This window comes from Fukomys damarensis, unplaced genomic scaffold (assembly GCF_012274545.1).
Source record: "Fukomys damarensis isolate Sample0158 unplaced genomic scaffold, DMR_v1.0_HiC HiC_scaffold_26, whole genome shotgun sequence".
Classification (NCBI taxonomy): domain Eukaryota; kingdom Metazoa; phylum Chordata; class Mammalia; order Rodentia; family Bathyergidae; genus Fukomys; species Fukomys damarensis.
Window position 1 is genome coordinate 14,671,183 of NW_022900938.1, and position 12,286 is coordinate 14,683,468.

The window sequence follows — 12,286 nt, forward strand, 5'->3', positions numbered from 1 at the left end:
GACTCAAATAGTGTGAAGCAAAACATACAATTGGCAGATGCCATTTAGACAAAGCAAGATGCCTTTTAAACAGAGTTTTAAAAACGAACATGAAAACAACAGGGAGTTGGTATGTTTTAAGTACTGGGGAACACAGTCCTTCGCACGGAGCTACAATTCCAGCTCTTTTTATATTTTTGTTTTGAGACAGGGTCTCACTAAGTACCTAAATTGCCCAGGCTGGACTTGAACTTGTGATCCTCCTGCCTCAGCCTCCCCTGAGCACTGGGATTACAGGCATGAGCCACTAGGCTCAGCCACAATAGGTTTTAGAGTACATGTATGAGAAAAAGAATGTTTGTATTTTTTAACACGGGAATTTTCAAAAGTAAAACAAAAAATCAGCCTTTAATGTTCACCTTTTTTGTGGTTAAATTGTATGTATTTGGAGTGAGAAAAGAATTATGGAGGCAAACGTTCAGAATGGCCCTAGGAGGCAGGGTGGTTATTTATTTAGGGATTAGAATGTTATTTCTTAGACTGAGACACTAGATGGCTGTTCATTATATTGTCATGGTTATACCTAACCTAAATGCTTCATGTCTGTACACACACATCCATCCGAATGAATAGACTGTTTCATAATAAAAACTTAAAAAGTGATCAACTACAAAAATAGTGATCAGTTTTAAAGTCAGTGAGTGCCAGTCAGATTTCTACTACTTGACATCATTTCCAGTGTTAAATACACTGAAAATGGATGGTTCTGTGTATAACTGCCCTAAGCTTAAATAAGCAGGGTGTGGTGCTTAGAGATTCAGAGTATTAATTAACACCAAGGCTTGGGAGAGAATCCCAGGTATTGGGACATGTGAGCTATCCTTACGGCTGCAGTCTCTTGCTCCTCTCAAGCATATCTGAACTGGCAGAACCTCTGCTCTTGCACCTTGGGGCCATTAACAATGAAAGCAAAGGTTGCTCAGTCACAAGCACAGAGATGCAGCACAGTCTGCACCTAATGAGCGAGACTGCTGAGTGCCTGATGGATGGGAATGGTATAGCTTGTGACTGTCCTGGACAGAGGGATGAATGAATCACATCCCAAGTGAGATGGTGTGGGACTGGGTGAGATTTCATCACTCTATTCAGAACAGTAGACACTTTAAAACATGTTTATTTTGGGACATTTCCATTTAAAACTGGACTGTTGTCATAGTTATTTTTGTTGCAGAGACAAAATACCTGACATTGAAAGTTAATAGAAGAAAGGTTTGCTGTACCTCACAGTTTGTAGAGGTTTCAGTCCATAGTTGGCTGGCTCCAAGGCAGGGTGGACAGCAGAGGGGCATTGCAGAGGAGAAACAGTTCATGGCAGGCAGAAGGCAGCAAAGCAGCAAAGAAGTAGCAAGCAAGCACAGTAGTCCTCTTTCTATCTCTTATATTATATCCAGGCTACATTGCATTATCCATACTCAGAGCTATGGCAAACTAGTCAGTAGACTAATTTAGTTATCACACACCTTTGATCCTAGCATCACACACCTTAGATCCACTTTAGATCCTCTGAAAAAACCCTACCCATTGAGTGTATGAGGCTTTGGGGAAACACAGACACAAACCAAAAAACTGTGGGTGGTCTAGGATAGTAGTGGTGAACCTATGGTATACATATTGAAGCTGGCTGATTGTTATATTTGAGAGGTCTAAAAGGTTTTCCATTACTGACCTGGGAGAGTTGAAACCATGGGGGCTGTGGAATTTGAAATATCTTGAAATGTAATATGTTAAATTATACATTGTAAGTGATTTTTGTAATTATGTTAGAATTAATGCCAATCAAAATGTGGATTCTTTTTCTGCTAAGTATAAAATTATGTGCCTGGCAATATAGTACCACAGTCCATCACAGTCCTTATTTCTATTTGGTCAGCCAAACAGTCCTCCCATGATTTGGGTCTTCCATTTTGCCAAGGTAAAAACAGGACTAAGGAAGCCAAGAAAGCCAGCCAATGTGACAGATGTGTATGTACATTACAAATGAATCAAACTTTCTCCTTCCCTTTCAGTTTCATATAATATACAGAAAAGATGAAAAGGGTAAACACAGAAAAAGGAAGAAATTTATTGGGAACTCTTACACCCAAGGCTAGCATGTTTGTGTCATCAAATCTACTTCTACCTCTCGGCCCACCTCATCCAGTGAGCTTTCCAGTATTGGCCATCCAACCAGTCACATCTCACAGACATTTTCACTTTAACATATTAAAATTTATGGATTTGGGTGTGAAATTTTATTTCTACAAGAATGTATTATGGCAATTCAACAAGGAAAGAAAAAGTCTGATGAAACTGAAATTTAGAGAACTTACAAATATGCATCTAAATTCAAATATTTTGTCTTTGAAAGGGGATTTGCATCTATTTTGCCTGAGTTAAAAGCCAGAAACCTTATAGATTATACTCTGAAATTTCATTTTTGATAGGTTGGTTTTATATTTGCTAAAACTTTCCTCAAGAACAGAAGGTCTCTAGATTGTTAAAATAAGTGCTCCCCCACTTTTTTTCCAGAAGTAAAAATCAGGTCACGGAAGCGTAAGTTTTACCATCATTGAACACCTTTAAGTAAAACCTCATGTGTGATGGCATCTCTAACTTGACAAAAAGACTTGGAGATTTTGATATTCTTGCTGGAAATCTACCCGAACCTGTGTGAGAAAGGGAATCCATTTTTGCAGATCGCTCAGTTGACATCTACTATACTTCGATTGACCTGGCTCGACTGATACAGAACAGATTCATCTGATAGTTACATCTGAACATTTCTGGTTTAAAATATCAGTTCAAGTAGAACTTTGTGGCATTTCTCTCTATTGAGATACTATGGTATGTGTCAATAAATTTTCTTTGAGCAGAAATTCATTAATTTTGTCATTTCCACAATAAAGCCTATTCATTTATTTTCACTATGTAGGTCCCTCTTCTAAGATGTCTAAAAGATAGATCAAATTTCATGAATTTAATTGTCCTTTATATCAATTTCACCAATTGTTCCAACAATGCTTAAATGCTTCTCTTTCATTACAAATGACATAAAAATTTTAAGGAACAGTTATCTTACGAATAGTGTTTATATCACAGTGGGAATGAATGACTGGGGTAAAATGGTTTAATATATGGTTTTTATTGTATTTTCAGATTTGCCCACTACCCAATTCAGTTTAAAATTAGCCAAGTTATTTTCCTTCTGGAAAAAAACTTTAGTATGTTTTAAGAGCCATTTTTTTCCCAGTACTTTCTTTACTGAGCTCTCCTCACTGCTGATTTAATGATTAATTGTAGTAGACTAGTAGGAGTCCTCCAAGGATTAATTAGCTAATAATGGCTGATGTCTAATACAGAAGAATGTATTTCCACAAAGAACTGTATTTATCCCTACTCTCTGACTCTACACTCTCAGGGAAAATCTTGGCTGTAATATACAATCAGAGTTAATTTCAAAGATAAGGCATATACTAAAAAAAGATGAAAATCTAGAAGGGATTAAGTTGCCATCCATGGAGGCAGGATAATATAGAGTTGAGATCTAGGACTCTAGAATGAAATGGTTTTCCAATTCTGATATCATCATTTATTTATTACATAATTTCAAACTATTTGATCTCTGTGTTTCAGTTGATTTAACTGTGAAACTTGCAAAAATAGTGTCTGTCTCAAAAGCAGTGCTGATGACAAAATATATATGTATAGTAAATACCTGTAAAGTGTTTAGAACTCAGTGCTTTCTAGGTACCTCTCATTTTTCTCCTGGGTTTACATAAATGCCACCAAACTAAATGAAGATCATAGGGAAGGCTTCCTTAGAGAAGCATATGACAGGAAACATTCTTGGTCTTAACAATTTCAATATTACTTCACTTATGAAAAAGCACGCAATGGGCAGTTCCATCAGTAAGTTGAGTAAGTGCTGTATGGTGAATTAATCTTAGTACAAAAGTGATTTCTATCACCTCTCCATTCTTAATCCATCAAGATATCATTTAGAGTATATCTCCTAAATATTGCAAATATCCATCCAATTTTCTTCATGAAAGAACTGAAATGGAATTGGCTTAACTTTGAGTAGTTGATTCAACTGCCTGTTTTATAAAACTATAAATGGACTACCTTAATCTAAATAGTTTTTCTCTTGAGGATTCTGCCACTTAGTTTTTTTTCACCTTAGAATCCATCAGAGAAAGAAAATGATTCTTAAAGAAGAATGTTCTTTAGACTTAAATGATCTCAAATAGGTCCCTTAGGAAATCCAGAAAACTTGGTTCATGGCAATTTAATTATTTCCTGAAAGAATATTTAGATTGGACTTGATATACAACCATAATTTTCTGCTTTCCTAACTTTACTTCTTCTATGACTGTTGTACATACTTTGGCTAATAGAATTTTATCTCATTAATTATACACCTTTAGAAAACTATCAGAAATCATGCAGTATACATATTTGCATTTTATATACTTTAAATTTCCATATCTCATTCTTTCCCCAAATAAGAAATTATAAAAGGCACAGGAGAAAGACTCATCCAAAATTTCTGCTCAGGTGTGATTCTGTAGGTGTCTTCAAGAGAAAATAATGACAGCTTGCAAGGGTCTGACACAGAAACTCTATTACAGGGTGATCTTGAACCTGAGGTAGGGTATTCTTCAGCGAGACGATGGCAAGGAGTGATTTTGAAGACTGAACTAATCTGATCACATCCAGAAAACTTTGTGGGGGTAACAACAAAAATACGATTCAAAGTGCACTAAATGATATCCGCTCACCATTCTGGACATGACGTTCACTGAGAAGGCTCCCGTGTCCCACAGCACCTTTCTGTCCTAGGGGAGGCTGCAATAAAACACAACAAGTCTGCAGAACAGGGACAATCTGGACCCATCAGTGGGACACAGAGTTCTCATCAAATAAAGGTCAGACAGTGAGATTAAGGTAATAGTTTTGAGGTGTTCAGATGATGGAACACCCACAGTTTATTCTAATTTCACTTCCATCATGAGAGTAGTCCTCTTAGGAATCTTTATAGATCATAAATCTGACCACTCCCCCCAAACATGGCTGGACAGTATAAATCAGTAAAGTATTTTGTGGCAAATTGTTTAAAGTGCTCTTATTTTAAAGCCTGAATTTGCAAGTTTATTTTAATAGAAAAAATTGTATATATATCCAAAAGATGCTATTTCTTCTCTCACTGCTTTCAAAAAGCACAGTGGATGACACTAATATTCTTTGCACGCTCCTTGTGATAACCCTCATCATAGCCAGCAACATTACGTGACAGACAGCATGTACGTACACACGTGAGAAAGAAATAGCAGAGGGAATTTTTCTTCCTTCTCATTCTAGATCTTTCTCTAGATCCAGATCTTTTTTCATTCTAGATGAAGACATAGCTAAATATGAGAGATTGATTTCTACCTTGGCTGATTTGGGGACCTAATGAACATAGGAGCTAAACCTCCAAATTCCCTAAAATTTGATGATATGAAGCTGAGAGATAATATAAACAATTGCTATAAAAATAAAAACAAACGTGTGTTGGTATTTGGTATCTCCAATTCTTTATACACATTTATCAAGTAATATTTACAGGCTATCATCAGGAATATGTAACGACTCCTAGAATTTGGGTTTATGTAAGCTGCCAGCATTGCTGATCTTCTGTAGTTATTTAGTGAAAATTATGGTGAAGATTGCAAATGGTATTTTAGGTTCCACCAAAAAAGCAAGAAGGGAAAAGAAAGGTAGGAAGGGAGGGAGGGGGAGGGAAGGAGGGAGAAAGCAAAAAAGAGCGAAGAGAAAAACAAAACAAAAAAGGAAGCAAACAAACAAACCACAGACATATATCCCTGGCTCTCTTTCATCCTCCCTGCTTGGGAAATTATACAAAAAACGGTCCTTTCCACTGAAAAATCTGTTGAAGATTAACATTGAGATCGGCTCTGCAGCATCTCCAGGAAGCTGTGATTTGTGAGTTCTCCGGCTTAGAAATCCTTCATTCTCGGTGTGTTTGAGTGTGCAAGAAGAGCAAGCGCAATTAAAACCCTGAGGCCCGCAGTGCCAGGGGCATGGTGGCATAGGTCGGAGAGTCAGAATTCATCAAGACAAGACAAAACAAAACAAACAAAAAAAGCTGACAATTCTGGCGCTCCTTTACGCCTCTCACTTTTTAAGCACAGAAAAGTAGTTATATAATTATGGACTTTAAAATTTAACCAAAACTCCTTGCTCCCAGAGTCACAAATCGTGACTGTTCCTCTCCAGTAGCATCAGAACCCTTTAATTTGAAAGCCAAGGGCATAGGATTTGTGCGGCCCTTGATACTGGAGCCCTTTGGAGCTCATGGCGTCTTGCAGGCTTTACTGCGGAGAGAAGAGGGGTAAATGGAGAATCTCCTGTCTTCCAAAGTGAGGCTTGCTCTTCTTACCGCTGAACAATTTAATTAGCTCAACGAACGGAATTTCAAGCGAAAGGAGCTTTTCAAAGCAGGAAGATGAAAAGTGTCCCGTTGACTCAATTGTGCTCCGCAGACACCAGGCGAGCTCTCCTCTGAATCCGTGCAAACGCCCCCTTTGGGTCAGTGGGTTCTGATTCCTGCTCAGTGATGCATTGGCCTTGGTCTTGACCGCTCTCTTACTCCGACTTTAAATAGAAAATCCAGTTCGCCAGAACACTTTGTTGAGAATACTTAAACCAAATCGAAATGTTTTCGTTTTATAAATTATTTCTCCAAGTTTCAACTTTTGAAACTGCTTTAGATGAATATAAATAAAATTAGTCTTCTATGTGTAATTTTTCCCTACTTATAAAAGATAATGTGATTTTGGGGCACATAGCATCCTATCCTTTTATCCTGACCCAAACTCCTACCTTTCCTCGGACTCCACTCCCAGATCTTACTTCCTTGTCTCCCTCATGAAGAACATATTCCAGCCTGGCAGGGCACTGCACACCTCTAACCCAAACACTCTGGGAGGCTGGGGCAGAAGGATCACAAGTTTAGCCCACTCTGTGCAATTTGGCAACTTAGCAAGACCCTGTTTCAAAATAAAAAATAAAGGCTGGAGCTACAGCTCAGTGTGAAGGCCCTGAGTTCTATCTCCAGTGCTGAAAAAAAATTTTTTTTTCTATGTGTAAACCGCAAAACAGACACATCCTGTAGGCACAATTTTAGATTGAATTCTTTCAAATAGTCAGTTTCATGAACTCCCACATTGTTCAAACTCTGTGGTTCCAACAGAATGTAAACGTTCAGATTTCTGCTCTTTGACATATTATGTTCCCAGCTGGAATATAATTTCACCAACTGGCAGATGAGTATGTATACAAATCTTTCATTTTCCCTAGATCACTCATAGAACTCCTCACATATTCAGAGCCTAATACCTGTGTGTGTGATGTGTGTTTGATAGGACTTGAGTCTTCACACTGAGCTACATCCACAGCCCCTTTTAACATTTTTTTTTTTTTTTGAGACAGGATTCACTAGGTCACTAAATTTCTAAATTGAGCTGGCTGGGCTTGAATTAGTAATCCTCCAACCTTAGCTTCACAGAGTGCTGAGATTACAGGCATGAGCCACCTTGCCGAGCTAAAATTAGATGTTTATATTTTTGCTTTAGTGAGCGAAGAAATAATTTACTTCTTGATTTGTATCTCATGTATCAAATAAAGTATTACTGCTTTATCAACTAAGGTATTACTTTCTCCAACTTTATAGACCAGAGTCACATCTTTGGGAGGGACATGGACTTTTGCTTTAGCAACCAGCCTTCTTCTTTTTTCCAGTGATCCTTTCTTCTCTTGCTGTTACCTTCAAGCACACTCAAAAAAAGACAGGAAATATAATTTTTGCGTCTCCAGGTACATGTAAATTAAGAGCAAAAATAGGAAAACTATTTTCACTGTGCTGAAGACAAATCATATGGATCCCAAACGCCAAACAGAATCCAGAGCTCTGCTCTCCCAGGTATTACATTCTCCAGTGACTGCAAATATAACTTTTGATCATCAATTCATTCTAGTTATTGGCAGCATAAACTACATAATGGGCTGAAAATAAAACTGAAGCAACTTTGATGTGGCAGCTTGAGTAAAACCCCTTTGTGCATAGCAGAGGCATTTTTCTCGTGAAGAACTACACTAAGAATGCAGTGTAACTCTGAACTAGTGGTTTCTGTTGAAAAATCTCCACAAACTAAGTTTGTGCTCTTTTCAAATATTATTTGATGTTGCTGTTAAACATGGAAAATTAACTGGAGTAGTTTTCTGGGGAAAATTTTTGTGTTCTGTCCCCCAAACTCACATTGGCTACAATGCCTGGGGTAGCCAGGTATCCCTTTGATACTCATGTCTAAGGTACAAGTTATAGTGTTGATTTTCCTACCCACAGGCAGGGATTGTTGACTTAGAGAAGTAAAAAAATAGGTGTGCAACACATTCTATTAAATTAAATCAATCATTGTGTTTTTATATCCATAGAAATGTGACTTTTTATTGTAAATTTTATATATTAGAAAAATACAAAAGCATATGTAATTTAGTTATTTTAGGGAAGGAATACTATTTACAATGTAATAAATTACTATTTACTATTGTTTCAAAAAGGGAATGGATGTAAAGTTTAGAAAAAATATTTTGGAAGAAAGTGCCAGTGGCTTGTGGATATGGCAAGAGTGAAAAAAATGTAACAAGAGCTTAAGAATCTGGTTGACTGTTGGAGAGAGGTAGCCAGTCAGTAGCTCCAAGACCTTGCACAGCTAAGTCCACCAACTTCTTGGCTTCCATTCTTGTTAAACTCTCATCACAGGGCTGCTGTGAACAACACAGGTAAGCAAAGCACTGAGAGGAGTGGCTGCTGCCTAGTAGGTGTTCAGAAGGTGTTGGTTACTGTTATGTAATAATGTATCCTAATGTTATTTTTCAAATAATGAGTCAACAGCATCACTGGAGAACTGGAGTCTTTGCTGTCCCCTCAATAACGAGCTTTATATTCCTCCTTTGAATTATCATCAACATCATCTATGAGTCTAACATACTGTGCCTCTAAGGGAATCGAAGCAAGCTCTGGGTGTGGTCTGAGGGCTGGGATCAGTGACACACACAGAACTGCTGTTTGGTTTAGTGGCTCTGTCCATCCCACGAACATCTTCCCCTCTCTGCTGAATTTAGACTCTACTTATAAAGAGGGACTGATGGTTAAACAATGTCTGGAAACATGGACTGTGTGGTTATTTCTTACAGACTTTGACATAGACCACCCTTCAGCTATGAAGATCATCTAAAACAGTTGTTAAAGGATTGAACAATGCAAATAATTTCTTTTCTGGCAGAATGTGTCAAACTAATGTGATTCTTTTAATAAAAGATGAAGAGTGACTGTTAAGGCTTATGTCTAGAGGTCCCACCCAAAGCCTCAAGCAATCATAGGTTGGGCTTTTCAGACATGGCAGGATCTAGGGTGTGTGATGCTCAGATTAAGGGTGTGATGCTGGGATTAAGGGTGCTGTGACTTGGGTGTGAGTGCTACTTGCCCTAAGGGTGGGTAGCCTGGATGGAATATAAGGGACAGAAAGAGGGCTGCTGCTACTTCTTTGCTGCTTCACTACTTTGACACTTTGCTGCCTTCTGCCTGCCATAAACTGCTTCTCCTATGCAACGCTCCTCTGCCATGCCACCGACTTTGGAGCCAGCCAGCTACAAATTGAAACCTTTACAAACTGTGAGCTAAATAAACCTTTCCTCCTGGTGTCAGGTATTTTGGCTCAGTAATGAGAAAAGTAACTAAGACAGTAGTTCAGAAGTGGTATTACCAAAGTTAATTGTAAAGGCTTCTACAACTGAAGTTTAATTAACTAAAAGTAATGTGATTTGGATTTATTGAAGACTCTATTCAGTGTCTTCCTAAGCTATTAGGTGCCATAATATTGTTTTATGTATCCTTGAGAACAACTGGGATTTACAGTTTGAAGAAGATAATAGTCTACGGCTCTACCACTCTGAATGTGCCCAGTCTCTTCTAAAGATGATATATTTTCAGTGCTGCAAAGCTCTTATCTCAAGTTGGCCTTAGTATTTAATTACTGGTTTTCTAATTGCATATACACAAATACTCTTGGATATAACCCATGTATCATTTAGAATTTATTTGTTTTATAATTACTACATTGTTGGCATTTTATTTTCCTATTCTTTTCTTACTGCTAAGTTTTTATCCACTAGAAATAAGAGTAGTTTTTGGTGAGTGAGCAGACCTTGGTATCCTTTTCTGACTGTAAAATGTTCTCCTAAAATTTTTGAGAATCACTGAACCTTTTAAATACTTATATTCCTTTCTTTTAATTCAGTCTGTTCTTGTCACTTTTTTTTCCAATTCTGTTCTATTCCAGACTATTTTGTTCTGTTCTAATCTGGTCTTAAGTAACAGGATATTAAATCAGAAGTTTAAATCAAGACTCAAAGATGAAAAATGTCAGGAAACAACTGAGTTATGAGACAGGAATTTCAAAAAAGATTTAAAAGACAGTCAAAGAATGCTTAGAACCCTCCCTCAACTCAAACAAATGAAAGGTTAAGTTGCTTGGAAAAGAATTTATGAGGAGGATTTCATTAAGTAGATCACTGCTATTGGTAAAGTTATGGAAATGCTTCTTTCTTCACCCCAAATCAAGAGAAAAGTGTTTCTGGGACCTTCGAAGAGACTGAAGACAAGAGGACAATGGGAGTCAAATGCGGTTCCTGAGAGATCTACGAGGTAGATGGTGACAGGGGAGCCCACAGAGTCTGCTGTGTGAATTCCAGCCTGTGGGGACAGATGTCTCGAGGAGGAGAGTCTCCTGAAAAGCAAATGTCACACTCGTGTCTGCAAGGTTGATGGGACCTCAGCAGACAGAAGCTGGAAACGAACTAGCCGGAAATTCCCATGGGCTCTGGACATACTAAAGAAAACAGTTTGTTGTGCCTCCCCAAGACGGTGAGAAGTCTCTGACGAACTCAAGAATGTGCTTGCAGAAAAAGGGCTCAGCTCTGCCACCTGCCAGGTCTAGAAAGTACAAAGCTGTCCTTCAGAGTGCATGTTGGGTGGGAAACTGGCTCTTGCGGCCTTGTACCAGCCCAGGAACACAAAGTAGCCACTTGCAAGAGATGAAACAAGAAATGAAACAAACATCAGCTCTGCCACAAAACAGACACACAAACCATTTCCGGGTTCTGTAACAAACCTAAGAGGGGAAAGAAATGTTACCTTTGCTTGCTGTGTATGTGACCAGACCTTCTGATTTGAGACTTTGGCAACTTAACATAATCAAAGGATAGTTTTTATCATTTAAGAATGATCAGAAAAGTTGTGAGACTGATGTTTTGATCAGAAGTTTCCCCCTCTTGAATGTATTTTAGAGGAACAACATACATTTGCTTAGTGATTCTATATGACCACTAACTATATAATTTCAGTAACGTCCCACAACTGAATAGACACAGTCTTACAAAATCTGTTGGAAGGAAGGAACGGATTTTGTCAGAGTTCACTGGTGCAAAGTTTAATGGTTAAAACATCTTCAAATAAGTTCAGACAAGGAAGAGCATTACATCGTACAAAAATATTCCCCGAAATATATTTTAAAGAACTGACTCAAAAGGTAATTGTTGTTTATTTTGTTTGCTTTGTATCTTGTATGATTCCTTTATCACTATGTTTTGCTTCACAATGGTAATATTGATGAATTCTCTGCAACTTCTCCGGAAGTTTCCATTGTATTGTTTATTTTTCATTAAGTTTTATGTAGAAGCTGAGTGATTCAAAGGTTATAAATTCCATTAGTTTGTTTTTGCAGGTTGTTTTGTCTGGAACATTACTAAACTCATACTCCCCCTTGTTTTAGATTCTTACCAACTAATTGACATGTGATAAAAGACACTTATCATTAGAGGGCTTGTGTAAAAGAATTCAATTAAAATATTCTTGAAAAATATGCATAATTTTACATGTGATTTAATAGACATTCATCAGAACATCACTTTGTATTCTCAGGTTAAACTGCAGCTTCAAAAGTTAAATAATCACTGGAACATTTGTTATGCTCTGTAGACCCAATAAAAAGGAAATGTATAGTATCTTCAGAGAAATGTGTACAAAATCCATGGTAAAATGAAGTCTTCAACAATTTACAAATTGTTTCCATCTTCTGATGTTCTTAAATTTTCTCAAAGGCCAATTTATTTTTGTCTGTATTTACTTTTTTTTTTTTTTTTTTTT

General features: G+C 37.4%; 1 protein-coding gene across 3 annotated transcripts in view; it reads left to right on the forward strand.

Annotated features, from left to right (window-relative positions):
• Pde1a (phosphodiesterase 1A) overlaps positions 1 to 12,286 on the forward strand; it is a 313,193-nt gene that overhangs the window by 294,118 nt on the left and 6,789 nt on the right. The gene's annotated exons all lie outside the window — the stretch shown is intronic.